The following is a 16,525-nucleotide window of genomic DNA, read 5'->3' as shown; positions in this document are numbered from 1 at the left end:
CTATCTATCTATCTATCTATCTATCTATCTATCTATCTATCTATCTATCTATCTATCTATCTATCTATCTATCTATCTATCTATCTATCTATCTATCTATCTATCTATCTATCTATCTAATCTATGAAAGGCCTTCCAATGTAATTCCAGCCCAGATAGCTGGCTAGCACTCAGATAGCTGGCTGACTAGCTATAACAGGCCTTTAAATCCAGCTTCTTTCGCTTACGGCCAAACCACCTTGGGAACGCCTGATCTCGTCCGATCTCAGAAGCCAAGCAGGGTTGGGCTCAGTCAGTACCTAGATGGGAGACTGCCTGGGAATACTGAGTGCTGTAAGCTTTTTATTTTTGGGTTTCAGCCCCATTCATGAAGTGTCATTTAGCAGTTAGCTAGCATAATAAAGGATCTATCTATCTATCTATCTATCTATCTATCTATCTATCTATCTATCTATCTATCTATCTATCTATCTATCTATCTATCTATCTATCTATCTATCTATCTATCTATCTATCTATCTATCTATCTATCTATCTATCTAATCTATGAAAGGCCTTCCAATGTAATTCCAGCCCAGATAGCTGGCTAGCACTCAGATAGCTGGCTGACTAGCTATAACAGGCCTTTAAATCCAGCTTCTTTCGCTTACGGCCAAACCACCTTGGGAACGCCTGATCTCGTCCGATCTCAGAAGCCAAGCAGGGTTGGGCTCAGTCAGTACCTAGATGGGAGACTGCCTGGGAATACTGAGTGCTGTAAGCTTTTTATTTTTGGGTTTCAGCCCCATTCATGAAGTGTCATTTAGCAGTTAGCTAGCATAATAAAGGATCTATCTATCTATCTATCTATCTATCTATCTATCTATCTATCTATCTATCTATCTATCTATCTATCTATCTATCTATCTATCTATCTATCTATCTATCTATCTATCTATCTATCTATCTATCTATCTATCTAATCTATGAAAGGCCTTCCAATGTAATTCCAGCCCAGATAGCTGGCTAGCACTCAGATAGCTGGCTGACTAGCTATAACAGGCCTTTAAATCCAGCTTCTTTCGCTTACGGCCAAACCACCTTGGGAACGCCTGATCTCGTCCGATCTCAGAAGCCAAGCAGGGTTGGGCTCAGTCAGTACCTAGATGGGAGACTGCCTGGGAATACTGAGTGCTGTAAGCTTTTTATTTTTGGGTTTCAGCCCCATTCATGAAGTGTCATTTAGCAGTTAGCTAGCATAATAAAGGATCTATCTATCTATCTATCTATCTATCTATCTATCTATCTATCTATCTATCTATCTATCTATCTATCTATCTATCTATCTATCTATCTATCTATCTATCTATCTATCTATCTATCTATCTATCTATCTAATCTATGAAAGGCCTTCCAATGTAATTCCAGCCCAGATAGCTGGCTAGCACTCAGATAGCTGGCTGACTAGCTATAACAGGCCTTTAAATCCAGCTTCTTTCGCTTACGGCCAAACCACCTTGGGAACGCCTGATCTCGTCCGATCTCAGAAGCCAAGCAGGGTTGGGCTCAGTCAGTACCTAGATGGGAGACTGCCTGGGAATACTGAGTGCTGTAAGCTTTTTATTTTTGGGTTTCAGCCCCATTCATGAAGTGTCATTTAGCAGTTAGCTAGCATAATAAAGGATCTATCTATCTATCTATCTATCTATCTATCTATCTATCTATCTATCTATCTATCTATCTATCTATCTATCTATCTATCTATCTATCTATCTATCTATCTATCTATCTATCTATCTATCTATCTATCTATCTAATCTATGAAAGGCCTTCCAATGTAATTCCAGCCCAGATAGCTGGCTAGCACTCAGATAGCTGGCTGACTAGCTATAACAGGCCTTTAAATCCAGCTTCTTTCGCTTACGGCCAAACCACCTTGGGAACGCCTGATCTCGTCCGATCTCAGAAGCCAAGCAGGGTTGGGCTCAGTCAGTACCTAGATGGGAGACTGCCTGGGAATACTGAGTGCTGTAAGCTTTTTATTTTTGGGTTTCAGCCCCATTCATGAAGTGTCATTTAGCAGTTAGCTAGCATAATAAAGGATCTATCTATCTATCTATCTATCTATCTATCTATCTATCTATCTATCTATCTATCTATCTATCTATCTATCTATCTATCTATCTATCTATCTATCTATCTATCTATCTATCTAATCTATGAAAGGCCTTCCAATGTAATTCCAGCCCAGATAGCTGGCTAGCACTCAGATAGCTGGCTGACTAGCTATAACAGGCCTTTAAATCCAGCTTCTTTAGCTTACGGCCAAACCACCTTGGGAACGCCTGATCTCGTCCGATCTCAGAAGCCAAGCAGGGTTGGGCTCAGTCAGTACCTAGATGGGAGACTGCCTGGGAATACTGAGTGCTGTAAGCTTTTTATTTTTGGGTTTCAGCCCCATTCATGAAGTGTCATTTAGCAGTTAGCTAGCATAATAAAGGATCTATCTATCTATCTATCTATCTATCTATCTATCTATCTATCTAGCTATCTATCTATCTATCTATCTATCTATCTATCTATCTATCTATCTATCTATCTATCTATCTATCTAATCTATGAAAGGCCTTCCAATGTAATTCCAGCCCAGATAGCTGGCTAGCACTCAGATAGCTGGCTGACTAGCTATAACAGGCCTTTAAATCCAGCTTCTTTCACTTACGGCCAAACCACCTTGGGAACGCCTGATCTCGTCTGATCTCAGAAGCCAAGCAGTGTTGGGCTCAGTCAGTACCTAGATGGGAGACTGCCTGGGAATACTGAGTGCTGTAAGCTTTTTATTTTTGGGTTTCAGCCCCATTCATGAAGTGTCATTTAGCAGTTAGCTAGCATAATAAAGGATCTATCTATCTATCTATCTATCTATCTATCTATCTATCTATCTATCTATCTATCTATCTATCTATCTATCTATCTATCTATCTATCTATCTATCTATCTATCTATCTATCTATCTATCTATCTATCTATCTATCTAATCTATGAAAGGCCTTCCAATGTAATTCCAGCCCAGATAGCTGGCTAGCACTCAGATAGCTGGCTGACTAGCTATAACAGGCCTTTAAATCCAGCTTCTTTCGCTTACGGCCAAACCACCTTGGGAACGCCTGATCTCGTCCGATCTCAGAAGCCAAGCAGGGTTGGGCTCAGTCAGTACCTAGATGGGAGACTGCCTGGGAATACTGAGTGCTGTAAGCTTTTTATTTTTGGGTTTCAGCCCCATTCATGAAGTGTCATTTAGCAGTTAGCTAGCATAATAAAGGATCTATCTATCTATCTATCTATCTATCTATCTATCTATCTATCTATCTATCTATCTATCTATCTATCTATCTATCTATCTATCTATCTATCTATCTATCTATCTATCTATCTATCTATCTATCTATCTAATCTATGAAAGGCCTTCCAATGTAATTCCAGCCCAGATAGCTGGCTAGCACTCAGATAGCTGGCTGACTAGCTATAACAGGCCTTTAAATCCAGCTTCTTTCGCTTACGGCCAAACCACCTTGGGAACGCCTGATCTCGTCCGATCTCAGAAGCCAAGCAGGGTTGGGCTCAGTCAGTACCTAGATGGGAGACTGCCTGGGAATACTGAGTGCTGTAAGCTTTTTATTTTTGGGTTTCAGCCCCATTCATGAAGTGTCATTTAGCAGTTAGCTAGCATAATAAAGGATCTATCTATCTATCTATCTATCTATCTATCTATCTATCTATCTATCTATCTATCTATCTATCTATCTATCTATCTATCTATCTATCTATCTATCTATCTATCTATCTATCTATCTATCTATCTATCTAATCTATGAAAGGCCTTCCAATGTAATTCCAGCCCAGATAGCTGGCTAGCACTCAGATAGCTGGCTGACTAGCTATAACAGGCCTTTAAATCCAGCTTCTTTAGCTTACGGCCAAACCACCTTGGGAACGCCTGATCTCGTCCGATCTCAGAAGCCAAGCAGGGTTGGGCTCAGTCAGTACCTAGATGGGAGACTGCCTGGGAATACTGAGTGCTGTAAGCTTTTTATTTTTGGGTTTCAGCCCCATTCATGAAGTGTCATTTAGCAGTTAGCTAGCATAATAAAGGATCTATCTATCTATCTATCTATCTATCTATCTATCTATCTATCTATCTATCTATCTATCTATCTATCTATCTATCTATCTATCTATCTATCTATCTATCTATCTATCTATCTATCTATCTATCTATCTATCTAATCTATGAAAGGCCTTCCAATGTAATTCCAGCCCAGATAGCTGGCTAGCACTCAGATAGCTGGCTGACTAGCTATAACAGGCCTTTAAATCCAGCTTCTTTCACTTACGGCCAAACCACCTTGGGAACGCCTGATCTCGTCTGATCTCAGAAGCCAAGCAGTGTTGGGCTCAGTCAGTACCTAGATGGGAGACTGCCTGGGAATACTGAGTGCTGTAAGCTTTTTATTTTTGGGTTTCAGCCCCATTCATGAAGTGTCATTTAGCAGTTAGCTAGCATAATAAAGGATCTATCTATCTATCTATCTATCTATCTATCTATCTATCTATCTATCTATCTATCTATCTATCTATCTATCTATCTATCTATCTATCTATCTATCTATCTATCTATCTATCTATCTATCTATCTATCTATCTATCTATCTAATCTATGAAAGGCCTTCCAATGTAATTCCAGCCCAGATAGCTGGCTAGCACTCAGATAGCTGGCTGACTAGCTATAACAGGCCTTTAAATCCAGCTTCTTTCGCTTACGGCCAAACCACCTTGGGAACGCCTGATCTCGTCCGATCTCAGAAGCCAAGCAGGGTTGGGCTCAGTCAGTACCTAGATGGGAGACTGCCTGGGAATACTGAGTGCTGTAAGCTTTTTATTTTTGGGTTTCAGCCCCATTCATGAAGTGTCATTTAGCAGTTAGCTAGCATAATAAAGGATCTATCTATCTATCTATCTATCTATCTATCTATCTATCTATCTATCTATCTATCTATCTATCTATCTATCTATCTATCTATCTATCTATCTATCTATCTATCTATCTATCTATCTATCTATCTATCTATCTATCTATCTATCTAATCTATGAAAGGCCTTCCAATGTAATTCCAGCCCAGATAGCTGGCTAGCACTCAGATAGCTGGCTGACTAGCTATAACAGGCCTTTAAATCCAGCTTCTTTCACTTACGGCCAAACCACCTTGGGAACGCCTGATCTCGTCTGATCTCAGAAGCCAAGCAGTGTTGGGCTCAGTCAGTACCTAGATGGGAGACTGCCTGGGAATACTGAGTGCTGTAAGCTTTTTATTTTTGGGTTTCAGCCCCATTCATGAAGTGTCATTTAGCAGTTAGCTAGCATAATAAAGGATCTATCTATCTATCTATCTATCTATCTATCTATCTATCTATCTATCTATCTATCTATCTATCTATCTATCTATCTATCTATCTATCTATCTATCTATCTATCTATCTATCTATCTATCTATCTATCTATCTATCTATCTATCTATCTATCTATCTAATCTATGAAAGGCCTTCCAATGTAATTCCAGCCCAGATAGCTGGCTAGCACTCAGATAGCTGGCTGACTAGCTATAACAGGCCTTTAAATCCAGCTTCTTTCGCTTACGGCCAAACCACCTTGGGAACGCCTGATCTCGTCCGATCTCAGAAGCCAAGCAGGGTTGGGCTCAGTCAGTACCTAGATGGGAGACTGCCTGGGAATACTGAGTGCTGTAAGCTTTTTATTTTTGGGTTTCAGCCCCATTCATGAAGTGTCATTTAGCAGTTAGCTAGCATAATAAAGGATCTATCTATCTATCTATCTATCTATCTATCTATCTATCTATCTATCTATCTATCTATCTATCTATCTATCTATCTATCTATCTATCTATCTATCTATCTATCTATCTATCTATCTATCTATCTATCTATCTATCTAATCTATGAAAGGCCTTCCAATGTAATTCCAGCCCAGATAGCTGGCTAGCACTCAGATAGCTGGCTGACTAGCTATAACAGGCCTTTAAATCCAGCTTCTTTCACTTACGGCCAAACCACCTTGGGAACGCCTGATCTCGTCTGATCTCAGAAGCCAAGCAGTGTTGGGCTCAGTCAGTACCTAGATGGGAGACTGCCTGGGAATACTGAGTGCTGTAAGCTTTTTATTTTTGGGTTTCAGCCCCATTCATGAAGTGTCATTTAGCAGTTAGCTAGCATAATAAAGGATCTATCTATCTATCTATCTATCTATCTATCTATCTATCTATCTATCTATCTATCTATCTATCTATCTATCTATCTATCTATCTATCTATCTATCTATCTATCTATCTATCTATCTATCTATCTAATCTATGAAAGGCCTTCCAATGTAATTCCAGCCCAGATAGCTGGCTAGCACTCAGATAGCTGGCTGACTAGCTATAACAGGCCTTTAAATCCAGCTTCTTTCGCTTACGGCCAAACCACCTTGGGAACGCCTGATCTCGTCCGATCTCAGAAGCCAAGCAGGGTTGGGCTCAGTCAGTACCTAGATGGGAGACTGCCTGGGAATACTGAGTGCTGTAAGCTTTTTATTTTTGGGTTTCAGCCCCATTCATGAAGTGTCATTTAGCAGTTAGCTAGCATAATAAAGGATCTATCTATCTATCTATCTATCTATCTATCTATCTATCTATCTATCTATCTATCTATCTATCTATCTATCTATCTATCTATCTATCTATCTATCTATCTATCTATCTATCTATCTATCTATCTAATCTATGAAAGGCCTTCCAATGTAATTCCAGCCCAGATAGCTGGCTAGCACTCAGATAGCTGGCTGACTAGCTATAACAGGCCTTTAAATCCAGCTTCTTTCGCTTACGGCCAAACCACCTTGGGAACGCCTGATCTCGTCCGATCTCAGAAGCCAAGCAGGGTTGGGCTCAGTCAGTACCTAGATGGGAGACTGCCTGGGAATACTGAGTGCTGTAAGCTTTTTATTTTTGGGTTTCAGCCCCATTCATGAAGTGTCATTTAGCAGTTAGCTAGCATAATAAAGGATCTATCTATCTATCTATCTATCTATCTATCTATCTATCTATCTATCTATCTATCTATCTATCTATCTATCTATCTATCTATCTATCTATCTATCTATCTATCTATCTAATCTATGAAAGGCCTTCCAATGTAATTCCAGCCCAGATAGCTGGCTAGCACTCAGATAGCTGGCTGACTAGCTATAACAGGCCTTTAAATCCAGCTTCTTTCGCTTACGGCCAAACCACCTTGGGAACGCCTGATCTCGTCCGATCTCAGAAGCCAAGCAGGGTTGGGCTCAGTCAGTACCTAGATGGGAGACTGCCTGGGAATACTGAGTGCTGTAAGCTTTTTATTTTTGGGTTTCAGCCCCATTCATGAAGTGTCATTTAGCAGTTAGCTAGCATAATAAAGGATCTATCTATCTATCTATCTATCTATCTATCTATCTATCTATCTATCTATCTATCTATCTATCTATCTATCTATCTATCTATCTATCTATCTATCTATCTATCTATCTATCTATCTATCTATCTATCTATCTATCTATCTAATCTATGAAAGGCCTTCCAATGTAATTCCAGCCCAGATAGCTGGCTAGCACTCAGATAGCTGGCTGACTAGCTATAACAGGCCTTTAAATCCAGCTTCTTTAGCTTACGGCCAAACCACCTTGGGAACGCCTGATCTCGTCCGATCTCAGAAGCCAAGCAGGGTTGGGCTCAGTCAGTACCTAGATGGGAGACTGCCTGGGAATACTGAGTGCTGTAAGCTTTTTATTTTTGGGTTTCAGCCCCATTCATGAAGTGTCATTTAGCAGTTAGCTAGCATAATAAAGGATCTATCTATCTATCTATCTATCTATCTATCTATCTATCTATCTATCTATCTATCTATCTATCTATCTATCTATCTATCTATCTATCTATCTATCTATCTATCTATCTATCTATCTATCTATCTATCTATCTATCTATCTAATCTATGAAAGGCCTTCCAATGTAATTCCAGCCCAGATAGCTGGCTAGCACTCAGATAGCTGGCTGACTAGCTATAACAGGCCTTTAAATCCAGCTTCTTTCACTTACGGCCAAACCACCTTGGGAACGCCTGATCTCGTCTGATCTCAGAAGCCAAGCAGTGTTGGGCTCAGTCAGTACCTAGATGGGAGACTGCCTGGGAATACTGAGTGCTGTAAGCTTTTTATTTTTGGGTTTCAGCCCCATTCATGAAGTGTCATTTAGCAGTTAGCTAGCATAATAAAGGATCTATCTATCTATCTATCTATCTATCTATCTATCTATCTATCTATCTATCTATCTATCTATCTATCTATCTATCTATCTATCTATCTATCTATCTATCTATCTATCTATCTATCTATCTATCTATCTATCTATCTATCTATCTATCTAATCTATGAAAGGCCTTCCAATGTAATTCCAGCCCAGATAGCTGGCTAGCACTCAGATAGCTGGCTGACTAGCTATAACAGGCCTTTAAATCCAGCTTCTTTCGCTTACGGCCAAACCACCTTGGGAACGCCTGATCTCGTCCGATCTCAGAAGCCAAGCAGGGTTGGGCTCAGTCAGTACCTAGATGGGAGACTGCCTGGGAATACTGAGTGCTGTAAGCTTTTTATTTTTGGGTTTCAGCCCCATTCATGAAGTGTCATTTAGCAGTTAGCTAGCATAATAAAGGATCTATCTATCTATCTATCTATCTATCTATCTATCTATCTATCTATCTATCTATCTATCTATCTATCTATCTATCTATCTATCTATCTATCTATCTATCTATCTATCTATCTATCTATCTATCTAATCTATGAAAGGCCTTCCAATGTAATTCCAGCCCAGATAGCTGGCTAGCACTCAGATAGCTGGCTGACTAGCTATAACAGGCCTTTAAATCCAGCTTCTTTCACTTACGGCCAAACCACCTTGGGAACGCCTGATCTCGTCTGATCTCAGAAGCCAAGCAGTGTTGGGCTCAGTCAGTACCTAGATGGGAGACTGCCTGGGAATACTGAGTGCTGTAAGCTTTTTATTTTTGGGTTTCAGCCCCATTCATGAAGTGTCATTTAGCAGTTAGCTAGCATAATAAAGGATCTATCTATCTATCTATCTATCTATCTATCTATCTATCTATCTATCTATCTATCTATCTATCTATCTATCTATCTATCTATCTATCTATCTATCTATCTATCTATCTATCTATCTATCTATCTATCTAATCTATGAAAGGCCTTCCAATGTAATTCCAGCCCAGATAGCTGGCTAGCACTCAGATAGCTGGCTGACTAGCTATAACAGGCCTTTAAATCCAGCTTCTTTCGCTTACGGCCAAACCACCTTGGGAACGCCTGATCTCGTCCGATCTCAGAAGCCAAGCAGGGTTGGGCTCAGTCAGTACCTAGATGGGAGACTGCCTGGGAATACTGAGTGCTGTAAGCTTTTTATTTTTGGGTTTCAGCCCCATTCATGAAGTGTCATTTAGCAGTTAGCTAGCATAATAAAGGATCTATCTATCTATCTATCTATCTATCTATCTATCTATCTATCTATCTATCTATCTATCTATCTATCTATCTATCTATCTATCTATCTATCTATCTATCTATCTATCTATCTATCTATCTATCTATCTAATCTATGAAAGGCCTTCCAATGTAATTCCAGCCCAGATAGCTGGCTAGCACTCAGATAGCTGGCTGACTAGCTATAACAGGCCTTTAAATCCAGCTTCTTTCACTTACGGCCAAACCACCTTGGGAACGCCTGATCTCGTCTGATCTCAGAAGCCAAGCAGTGTTGGGCTCAGTCAGTACCTAGATGGGAGACTGCCTGGGAATACTGAGTGCTGTAAGCTTTTTATTTTTGGGTTTCAGCCCCATTCATGAAGTGTCATTTAGCAGTTAGCTAGCATAATAAAGGATCTATCTATCTATCTATCTATCTATCTATCTATCTATCTATCTATCTATCTATCTATCTATCTATCTATCTATCTATCTATCTATCTATCTATCTATCTATCTATCTATCTATCTATCTATCTATCTATCTATCTATCTAATCTATGAAAGGCCTTCCAATGTAATTCCAGCCCAGATAGCTGGCTAGCACTCAGATAGCTGGCTGACTAGCTATAACAGGCCTTTAAATCCAGCTTCTTTCGCTTACGGCCAAACCACCTTGGGAACGCCTGATCTCGTCCGATCTCAGAAGCCAAGCAGGGTTGGGCTCAGTCAGTACCTAGATGGGAGACTGCCTGGGAATACTGAGTGCTGTAAGCTTTTTATTTTTGGGTTTCAGCCCCATTCATGAAGTGTCATTTAGCAGTTAGCTAGCATAATAAAGGATCTATCTATCTATCTATCTATCTATCTATCTATCTATCTATCTATCTATCTATCTATCTATCTATCTATCTATCTATCTATCTATCTATCTATCTATCTATCTATCTATCTATCTATCTATCTATCTATCTATCTATCTATCTATCTAATCTATGAAAGGCCTTCCAATGTAATTCCAGCCCAGATAGCTGGCTAGCACTCAGATAGCTGGCTGACTAGCTATAACAGGCCTTTAAATCCAGCTTCTTTCGCTTACGGCCAAACCACCTTGGGAACGCCTGATCTCGTCCGATCTCAGAAGCCAAGCAGGGTTGGGCTCAGTCAGTACCTAGATGGGAGACTGCCTGGGAATACTGAGTGCTGTAAGCTTTTTATTTTTGGGTTTCAGCCCCATTCATGAAGTGTCATTTAGCAGTTAGCTAGCATAATAAAGGATCTATCTATCTATCTATCTATCTATCTATCTATCTATCTATCTATCTATCTATCTATCTATCTATCTATCTATCTATCTATCTATCTATCTATCTATCTATCTATCTATCTATCTATCTAATCTATGAAAGGCCTTCCAATGTAATTCCAGCCCAGATAGCTGGCTAGCACTCAGATAGCTGGCTGACTAGCTATAACAGGCCTTTAAATCCAGCTTCTTTCGCTTACGGCCAAACCACCTTGGGAACGCCTGATCTCGTCCGATCTCAGAAGCCAAGCAGGGTTGGGCTCAGTCAGTACCTAGATGGGAGACTGCCTGGGAATACTGAGTGCTGTAAGCTTTTTATTTTTGGGTTTCAGCCCCATTCATGAAGTGTCATTTAGCAGTTAGCTAGCATAATAAAGGATCTATCTATCTATCTATCTATCTATCTATCTATCTATCTATCTATCTATCTATCTATCTATCTATCTATCTATCTATCTATCTATCTATCTATCTATCTATCTATCTATCTATCTATCTATCTATCTATCTATCTATCTATCTATCTAATCTATGAAAGGCCTTCCAATGTAATTCCAGCCCAGATAGCTGGCTAGCACTCAGATAGCTGGCTGACTAGCTATAACAGGCCTTTAAATCCAGCTTCTTTAGCTTACGGCCAAACCACCTTGGGAACGCCTGATCTCGTCCGATCTCAGAAGCCAAGCAGGGTTGGGCTCAGTCAGTACCTAGATGGGAGACTGCCTGGGAATACTGAGTGCTGTAAGCTTTTTATTTTTGGGTTTCAGCCCCATTCATGAAGTGTCATTTAGCAGTTAGCTAGCATAATAAAGGATCTATCTATCTATCTATCTATCTATCTATCTATCTATCTATCTATCTATCTATCTATCTATCTATCTATCTATCTATCTATCTATCTATCTATCTATCTATCTATCTATCTATCTATCTATCTATCTATCTAATCTATGAAAGGCCTTCCAATGTAATTCCAGCCCAGATAGCTGGCTAGCACTCAGATAGCTGGCTGACTAGCTATAACAGGCCTTTAAATCCAGCTTCTTTCACTTACGGCCAAACCACCTTGGGAACGCCTGATCTCGTCTGATCTCAGAAGCCAAGCAGTGTTGGGCTCAGTCAGTACCTAGATGGGAGACTGCCTGGGAATACTGAGTGCTGTAAGCTTTTTATTTTTGGGTTTCAGCCCCATTCATGAAGTGTCATTTAGCAGTTAGCTAGCATAATAAAGGATCTATCTATCTATCTATCTATCTATCTATCTATCTATCTATCTATCTATCTATCTATCTATCTATCTATCTATCTATCTATCTATCTATCTATCTATCTATCTATCTATCTATCTATCTATCTATCTATCTATCTATCTATCTATCTATCTATCTAATCTATGAAAGGCCTTCCAATGTAATTCCAGCCCAGATAGCTGGCTAGCACTCAGATAGCTGGCTGACTAGCTATAACAGGCCTTTAAATCCAGCTTCTTTCGCTTACGGCCAAACCACCTTGGGAACGCCTGATCTCGTCCGATCTCAGAAGCCAAGCAGGGTTGGGCTCAGTCAGTACCTAGATGGGAGACTGCCTGGGAATACTGAGTGCTGTAAGCTTTTTATTTTTGGGTTTCAGCCCCATTCATGAAGTGTCATTTAGCAGTTAGCTAGCATAATAAAGGATCTATCTATCTATCTATCTATCTATCTATCTATCTATCTATCTATCTATCTATCTATCTATCTATCTATCTATCTATCTATCTATCTATCTATCTATCTATCTATCTATCTATCTATCTATCTATCTATCTAATCTATGAAAGGCCTTCCAATGTAATTCCAGCCCAGATAGCTGGCTAGCACTCAGATAGCTGGCTGACTAGCTATAACAGGCCTTTAAATCCAGCTTCTTTCACTTACGGCCAAACCACCTTGGGAACGCCTGATCTCGTCTGATCTCAGAAGCCAAGCAGTGTTGGGCTCAGTCAGTACCTAGATGGGAGACTGCCTGGGAATACTGAGTGCTGTAAGCTTTTTATTTTTGGGTTTCAGCCCCATTCATGAAGTGTCATTTAGCAGTTAGCTAGCATAATAAAGGATCTATCTATCTATCTATCTATCTATCTATCTATCTATCTATCTATCTATCTATCTATCTATCTATCTATCTATCTATCTATCTATCTATCTATCTATCTATCTATCTATCTATCTATCTATCTATCTATCTATCTATCTATCTAATCTATGAAAGGCCTTCCAATGTAATTCCAGCCCAGATAGCTGGCTAGCACTCAGATAGCTGGCTGACTAGCTATAACAGGCCTTTAAATCCAGCTTCTTTCGCTTACGGCCAAACCACCTTGGGAACGCCTGATCTCGTCCGATCTCAGAAGCCAAGCAGGGTTGGGCTCAGTCAGTACCTAGATGGGAGACTGCCTGGGAATACTGAGTGCTGTAAGCTTTTTATTTTTGGGTTTCAGCCCCATTCATGAAGTGTCATTTAGCAGTTAGCTAGCATAATAAAGGATCTATCTATCTATCTATCTATCTATCTATCTATCTATCTATCTATCTATCTATCTATCTATCTATCTATCTATCTATCTATCTATCTATCTATCTATCTATCTATCTATCTATCTATCTATCTATCTATCTATCTATCTATCTATCTAATCTATGAAAGGCCTTCCAATGTAATTCCAGCCCAGATAGCTGGCTAGCACTCAGATAGCTGGCTGACTAGCTATAACAGGCCTTTAAATCCAGCTTCTTTCGCTTACGGCCAAACCACCTTGGGAACGCCTGATCTCGTCCGATCTCAGAAGCCAAGCAGGGTTGGGCTCAGTCAGTACCTAGATGGGAGACTGCCTGGGAATACTGAGTGCTGTAAGCTTTTTATTTTTGGGTTTCAGCCCCATTCATGAAGTGTCATTTAGCAGTTAGCTAGCATAATAAAGGATCTATCTATCTATCTATCTATCTATCTATCTATCTATCTATCTATCTATCTATCTATCTATCTATCTATCTATCTATCTATCTATCTATCTATCTATCTATCTATCTATCTATCTATCTATCTATCTATCTAATCTATGAAAGGCCTTCCAATGTAATTCCAGCCCAGATAGCTGGCTAGCACTCAGATAGCTGGCTGACTAGCTATAACAGGCCTTTAAATCCAGCTTCTTTCGCTTACGGCCAAACCACCTTGGGAACGCCTGATCTCGTCCGATCTCAGAAGCCAAGCAGGGTTGGGCTCAGTCAGTACCTAGATGGGAGACTGCCTGGGAATACTGAGTGCTGTAAGCTTTTTATTTTTGGGTTTCAGCCCCATTCATGAAGTGTCATTTAGCAGTTAGCTAGCATAATAAAGGATCTATCTATCTATCTATCTATCTATCTATCTATCTATCTATCTATCTATCTATCTATCTATCTATCTATCTATCTATCTATCTATCTATCTATCTATCTATCTATCTATCTATCTATCTATCTATCTATCTATCTATCTAATCTATGAAAGGCCTTCCAATGTAATTCCAGCCCAGATAGCTGGCTAGCACTCAGATAGCTGGCTGACTAGCTATAACAGGCCTTTAAATCCAGCTTCTTTAGCTTACGGCCAAACCACCTTGGGAACGCCTGATCTCGTCCGATCTCAGAAGCCAAGCAGGGTTGGGCTCAGTCAGTACCTAGATGGGAGACTGCCTGGGAATACTGAGTGCTGTAAGCTTTTTATTTTTGGGTTTCAGCCCCATTCATGAAGTGTCATTTAGCAGTTAGCTAGCATAATAAAGGATCTATCTATCTATCTATCTATCTATCTATCTATCTATCTATCTATCTATCTATCTATCTATCTATCTATCTATCTATCTATCTATCTATCTATCTATCTATCTATCTATCTATCTATCTATCTATCTATCTATCTATCTATCTATCTAATCTATGAAAGGCCTTCCAATGTAATTCCAGCCCAGATAGCTGGCTAGCACTCAGATAGCTGGCTGACTAGCTATAACAGGCCTTTAAATCCAGCTTCTTTCACTTACGGCCAAACCACCTTGGGAACGCCTGATCTCGTCTGATCTCAGAAGCCAAGCAGTGTTGGGCTCAGTCAGTACCTAGATGGGAGACTGCCTGGGAATACTGAGTGCTGTAAGCTTTTTATTTTTGGGTTTCAGCCCCATTCATGAAGTGTCATTTAGCAGTTAGCTAGCATAATAAAGGATCTATCTATCTATCTATCTATCTATCTATCTATCTATCTATCTATCTATCTATCTATCTATCTATCTATCTATCTATCTATCTATCTATCTATCTATCTATCTAATCTATGAAAGGCCTTCCAATGTAATTCCAGCCCAGATAGCTGGCTAGCACTCAGATAGCTGGCTGACTAGCTATAACAGGCCTTTAAATCCAGCTTCTTTCACTTACGGCCAAACCACCTTGGGAACGCCTGATCTCGTCTGATCTCAGAAGCCAAGCAGTGTTGGGCTCAGTCAGTACCTAGATGGGAGACTGCCTGGGAATACTGAGTGCTGTAAGCTTTTTATTTTTGGGTTTCAGCCCCATTCATGAAGTGTCATTTAGCAGTTAGCTAGCATAATAAAGGATCTATCTATCTATCTATCTATCTATCTATCTATCTATCTATCTATCTATCTATCTATCTATCTATCTATCTATCTATCTATCTATCTATCTATCTATCTATCTATCTATCTAATCTATGAAAGGCCTTCCAATGTAATTCCAGCCCAGATAGCTGGCTAGCACTCAGATAGCTGGCTGACTAGCTATAACAGGCCTTTAAATCCAGCTTCTTTCGCTTACGGCCAAACCACCTTGGGAACGCCTGATCTCGTCCGATCTCAGAAGCCAAGCAGGGTTGGGCTCAGTCAGTACCTAGATGGGAGACTGCCTGGGAATACTGAGTGCTGTAAGCTTTTTATTTTTGGGTTTCAGCCCCATTCATGAAGTGTCATTTAGCAGTTAGCTAGCATAATAAAGGATCTATCTATCTATCTATCTATCTATCTATCTATCTATCTATCTATCTATCTATCTATCTATCTATCTATCTATCTATCTATCTATCTATCTATCTATCTATCTATCTATCTATCTATCTATCTATCTATCTATCTAATCTATGAAAGGCCTTCCAATGTAATTCCAGCCCAGATAGCTGGCTAGCACTCAGATAGCTGGCTGACTAGCTATAACAGGCCTTTAAATCCAGCTTCTTTCGCTTACGGCCAAACCACCTTGGGAACGCCTGATCTCGTCCGATCTCAGAAGCCAAGCAGGGTTGGGCTCAGTCAGTACCTAGATGGGAGACTGCCTGGGAATACTGAGTGCTGTAAGCTTTTTATTTTTGGGTTTCAGCCCCATTCATGAAGTGTCATTTAGCAGTTAGCTAGCATAATAAAGGATCTATCTATCTATCTATCTATCTATCTATCTATCTATCTATCTATCTATCTATCTATCTATCTATCTATCTATCTATCTATCTATCTATCTATCTATCTATCTATCTATCTATCTATCTATCTATCTAATCTATGAAAGGCCTTCCAATGTAATTCC

The 16,525-nt window shown here is 39.7% G+C and overlaps 28 non-coding genes and 11 pseudogenes across 28 annotated transcripts; all 39 read left to right on the top strand.

Moving 5' to 3' along the window:
* Positions 1-221: 221 nt before the first annotated feature.
* On the top strand, positions 222-340 carry LOC134305525 (5S ribosomal RNA). Its single transcript, XR_010008600.1, has one exon. It is a non-coding gene; the product is annotated as a 5S ribosomal RNA (ribosomal RNA).
* Positions 341-644: 304 nt separating this feature from the next.
* LOC134305524 (5S ribosomal RNA) lies at positions 645-763 on the top strand. The gene has a single exon (XR_010008599.1). It is a non-coding gene; the product is annotated as a 5S ribosomal RNA (ribosomal RNA).
* A 300-nt stretch (positions 764-1,063) lies between these two features.
* Positions 1,064-1,182, top strand: LOC134305523 (5S ribosomal RNA). The gene has a single exon (XR_010008598.1). It is a non-coding gene; the product is annotated as a 5S ribosomal RNA (ribosomal RNA).
* Positions 1,183-1,478: 296 nt separating this feature from the next.
* Positions 1,479-1,597, top strand: LOC134305522 (5S ribosomal RNA). The gene has a single exon (XR_010008597.1). It is a non-coding gene; the product is annotated as a 5S ribosomal RNA (ribosomal RNA).
* Positions 1,598-1,897: 300 nt separating this feature from the next.
* Positions 1,898-2,016, top strand: LOC134305521 (5S ribosomal RNA). Its single transcript, XR_010008596.1, has one exon. It is a non-coding gene; the product is annotated as a 5S ribosomal RNA (ribosomal RNA).
* A 280-nt stretch (positions 2,017-2,296) lies between these two features.
* LOC134305520 (5S ribosomal RNA) lies at positions 2,297-2,415 on the top strand. Its single transcript, XR_010008595.1, has one exon. It is a non-coding gene; the product is annotated as a 5S ribosomal RNA (ribosomal RNA).
* Positions 2,416-2,695: 280 nt separating this feature from the next.
* Positions 2,696-2,814, top strand: LOC134305680 (5S ribosomal RNA; annotated as a pseudogene).
* A 304-nt stretch (positions 2,815-3,118) lies between these two features.
* On the top strand, positions 3,119-3,237 carry LOC134305518 (5S ribosomal RNA). Its single transcript, XR_010008593.1, has one exon. It is a non-coding gene; the product is annotated as a 5S ribosomal RNA (ribosomal RNA).
* Positions 3,238-3,533: 296 nt separating this feature from the next.
* Positions 3,534-3,652, top strand: LOC134305517 (5S ribosomal RNA). Its single transcript, XR_010008592.1, has one exon. It is a non-coding gene; the product is annotated as a 5S ribosomal RNA (ribosomal RNA).
* Positions 3,653-3,948: 296 nt separating this feature from the next.
* LOC134305516 (5S ribosomal RNA) lies at positions 3,949-4,067 on the top strand. The gene has a single exon (XR_010008591.1). It is a non-coding gene; the product is annotated as a 5S ribosomal RNA (ribosomal RNA).
* Positions 4,068-4,367: 300 nt separating this feature from the next.
* LOC134305679 (5S ribosomal RNA) lies at positions 4,368-4,486 on the top strand (annotated as a pseudogene).
* Positions 4,487-4,794: 308 nt separating this feature from the next.
* On the top strand, positions 4,795-4,913 carry LOC134305515 (5S ribosomal RNA). The gene has a single exon (XR_010008590.1). It is a non-coding gene; the product is annotated as a 5S ribosomal RNA (ribosomal RNA).
* Positions 4,914-5,225: 312 nt separating this feature from the next.
* On the top strand, positions 5,226-5,344 carry LOC134305678 (5S ribosomal RNA; annotated as a pseudogene).
* A 324-nt stretch (positions 5,345-5,668) lies between these two features.
* Positions 5,669-5,787, top strand: LOC134305514 (5S ribosomal RNA). Its single transcript, XR_010008589.1, has one exon. It is a non-coding gene; the product is annotated as a 5S ribosomal RNA (ribosomal RNA).
* A 304-nt stretch (positions 5,788-6,091) lies between these two features.
* Positions 6,092-6,210, top strand: LOC134305677 (5S ribosomal RNA; annotated as a pseudogene).
* A 292-nt stretch (positions 6,211-6,502) lies between these two features.
* Positions 6,503-6,621, top strand: LOC134305513 (5S ribosomal RNA). Its single transcript, XR_010008588.1, has one exon. It is a non-coding gene; the product is annotated as a 5S ribosomal RNA (ribosomal RNA).
* A 292-nt stretch (positions 6,622-6,913) lies between these two features.
* On the top strand, positions 6,914-7,032 carry LOC134305511 (5S ribosomal RNA). The gene has a single exon (XR_010008587.1). It is a non-coding gene; the product is annotated as a 5S ribosomal RNA (ribosomal RNA).
* A 276-nt stretch (positions 7,033-7,308) lies between these two features.
* LOC134305510 (5S ribosomal RNA) lies at positions 7,309-7,427 on the top strand. The gene has a single exon (XR_010008586.1). It is a non-coding gene; the product is annotated as a 5S ribosomal RNA (ribosomal RNA).
* A 308-nt stretch (positions 7,428-7,735) lies between these two features.
* On the top strand, positions 7,736-7,854 carry LOC134305509 (5S ribosomal RNA). The gene has a single exon (XR_010008585.1). It is a non-coding gene; the product is annotated as a 5S ribosomal RNA (ribosomal RNA).
* Positions 7,855-8,162: 308 nt separating this feature from the next.
* LOC134305676 (5S ribosomal RNA) lies at positions 8,163-8,281 on the top strand (annotated as a pseudogene).
* A 316-nt stretch (positions 8,282-8,597) lies between these two features.
* LOC134305508 (5S ribosomal RNA) lies at positions 8,598-8,716 on the top strand. The gene has a single exon (XR_010008584.1). It is a non-coding gene; the product is annotated as a 5S ribosomal RNA (ribosomal RNA).
* Positions 8,717-9,008: 292 nt separating this feature from the next.
* LOC134305675 (5S ribosomal RNA) lies at positions 9,009-9,127 on the top strand (annotated as a pseudogene).
* Positions 9,128-9,423: 296 nt separating this feature from the next.
* Positions 9,424-9,542, top strand: LOC134305506 (5S ribosomal RNA). The gene has a single exon (XR_010008582.1). It is a non-coding gene; the product is annotated as a 5S ribosomal RNA (ribosomal RNA).
* Positions 9,543-9,838: 296 nt separating this feature from the next.
* Positions 9,839-9,957, top strand: LOC134305674 (5S ribosomal RNA; annotated as a pseudogene).
* A 308-nt stretch (positions 9,958-10,265) lies between these two features.
* Positions 10,266-10,384, top strand: LOC134305505 (5S ribosomal RNA). Its single transcript, XR_010008580.1, has one exon. It is a non-coding gene; the product is annotated as a 5S ribosomal RNA (ribosomal RNA).
* A 316-nt stretch (positions 10,385-10,700) lies between these two features.
* On the top strand, positions 10,701-10,819 carry LOC134305504 (5S ribosomal RNA). Its single transcript, XR_010008579.1, has one exon. It is a non-coding gene; the product is annotated as a 5S ribosomal RNA (ribosomal RNA).
* Positions 10,820-11,107: 288 nt separating this feature from the next.
* LOC134305503 (5S ribosomal RNA) lies at positions 11,108-11,226 on the top strand. The gene has a single exon (XR_010008578.1). It is a non-coding gene; the product is annotated as a 5S ribosomal RNA (ribosomal RNA).
* Positions 11,227-11,542: 316 nt separating this feature from the next.
* Positions 11,543-11,661, top strand: LOC134305502 (5S ribosomal RNA). The gene has a single exon (XR_010008577.1). It is a non-coding gene; the product is annotated as a 5S ribosomal RNA (ribosomal RNA).
* A 300-nt stretch (positions 11,662-11,961) lies between these two features.
* Positions 11,962-12,080, top strand: LOC134305673 (5S ribosomal RNA; annotated as a pseudogene).
* Positions 12,081-12,404: 324 nt separating this feature from the next.
* LOC134305500 (5S ribosomal RNA) lies at positions 12,405-12,523 on the top strand. Its single transcript, XR_010008576.1, has one exon. It is a non-coding gene; the product is annotated as a 5S ribosomal RNA (ribosomal RNA).
* Positions 12,524-12,823: 300 nt separating this feature from the next.
* LOC134305670 (5S ribosomal RNA) lies at positions 12,824-12,942 on the top strand (annotated as a pseudogene).
* A 312-nt stretch (positions 12,943-13,254) lies between these two features.
* On the top strand, positions 13,255-13,373 carry LOC134305499 (5S ribosomal RNA). The gene has a single exon (XR_010008575.1). It is a non-coding gene; the product is annotated as a 5S ribosomal RNA (ribosomal RNA).
* Positions 13,374-13,689: 316 nt separating this feature from the next.
* LOC134305498 (5S ribosomal RNA) lies at positions 13,690-13,808 on the top strand. Its single transcript, XR_010008574.1, has one exon. It is a non-coding gene; the product is annotated as a 5S ribosomal RNA (ribosomal RNA).
* A 300-nt stretch (positions 13,809-14,108) lies between these two features.
* On the top strand, positions 14,109-14,227 carry LOC134305497 (5S ribosomal RNA). Its single transcript, XR_010008573.1, has one exon. It is a non-coding gene; the product is annotated as a 5S ribosomal RNA (ribosomal RNA).
* A 308-nt stretch (positions 14,228-14,535) lies between these two features.
* LOC134305496 (5S ribosomal RNA) lies at positions 14,536-14,654 on the top strand. Its single transcript, XR_010008572.1, has one exon. It is a non-coding gene; the product is annotated as a 5S ribosomal RNA (ribosomal RNA).
* Positions 14,655-14,970: 316 nt separating this feature from the next.
* LOC134305669 (5S ribosomal RNA) lies at positions 14,971-15,089 on the top strand (annotated as a pseudogene).
* A 272-nt stretch (positions 15,090-15,361) lies between these two features.
* LOC134305668 (5S ribosomal RNA) lies at positions 15,362-15,480 on the top strand (annotated as a pseudogene).
* A 280-nt stretch (positions 15,481-15,760) lies between these two features.
* On the top strand, positions 15,761-15,879 carry LOC134305494 (5S ribosomal RNA). Its single transcript, XR_010008570.1, has one exon. It is a non-coding gene; the product is annotated as a 5S ribosomal RNA (ribosomal RNA).
* A 304-nt stretch (positions 15,880-16,183) lies between these two features.
* On the top strand, positions 16,184-16,302 carry LOC134305493 (5S ribosomal RNA). The gene has a single exon (XR_010008569.1). It is a non-coding gene; the product is annotated as a 5S ribosomal RNA (ribosomal RNA).
* Positions 16,303-16,525: the final 223 nt, after the last annotated feature.

Source organism: Trichomycterus rosablanca, unplaced genomic scaffold, assembly GCF_030014385.1.
Source record: "Trichomycterus rosablanca isolate fTriRos1 unplaced genomic scaffold, fTriRos1.hap1 scaffold_142, whole genome shotgun sequence".
Classification (NCBI taxonomy): Eukaryota; Metazoa; Chordata; class Actinopteri; order Siluriformes; family Trichomycteridae; genus Trichomycterus; species Trichomycterus rosablanca.
Note: the sequence above shows the minus strand (reverse complement) of the source record. Positions and strands in the feature narration are given on the sequence as shown.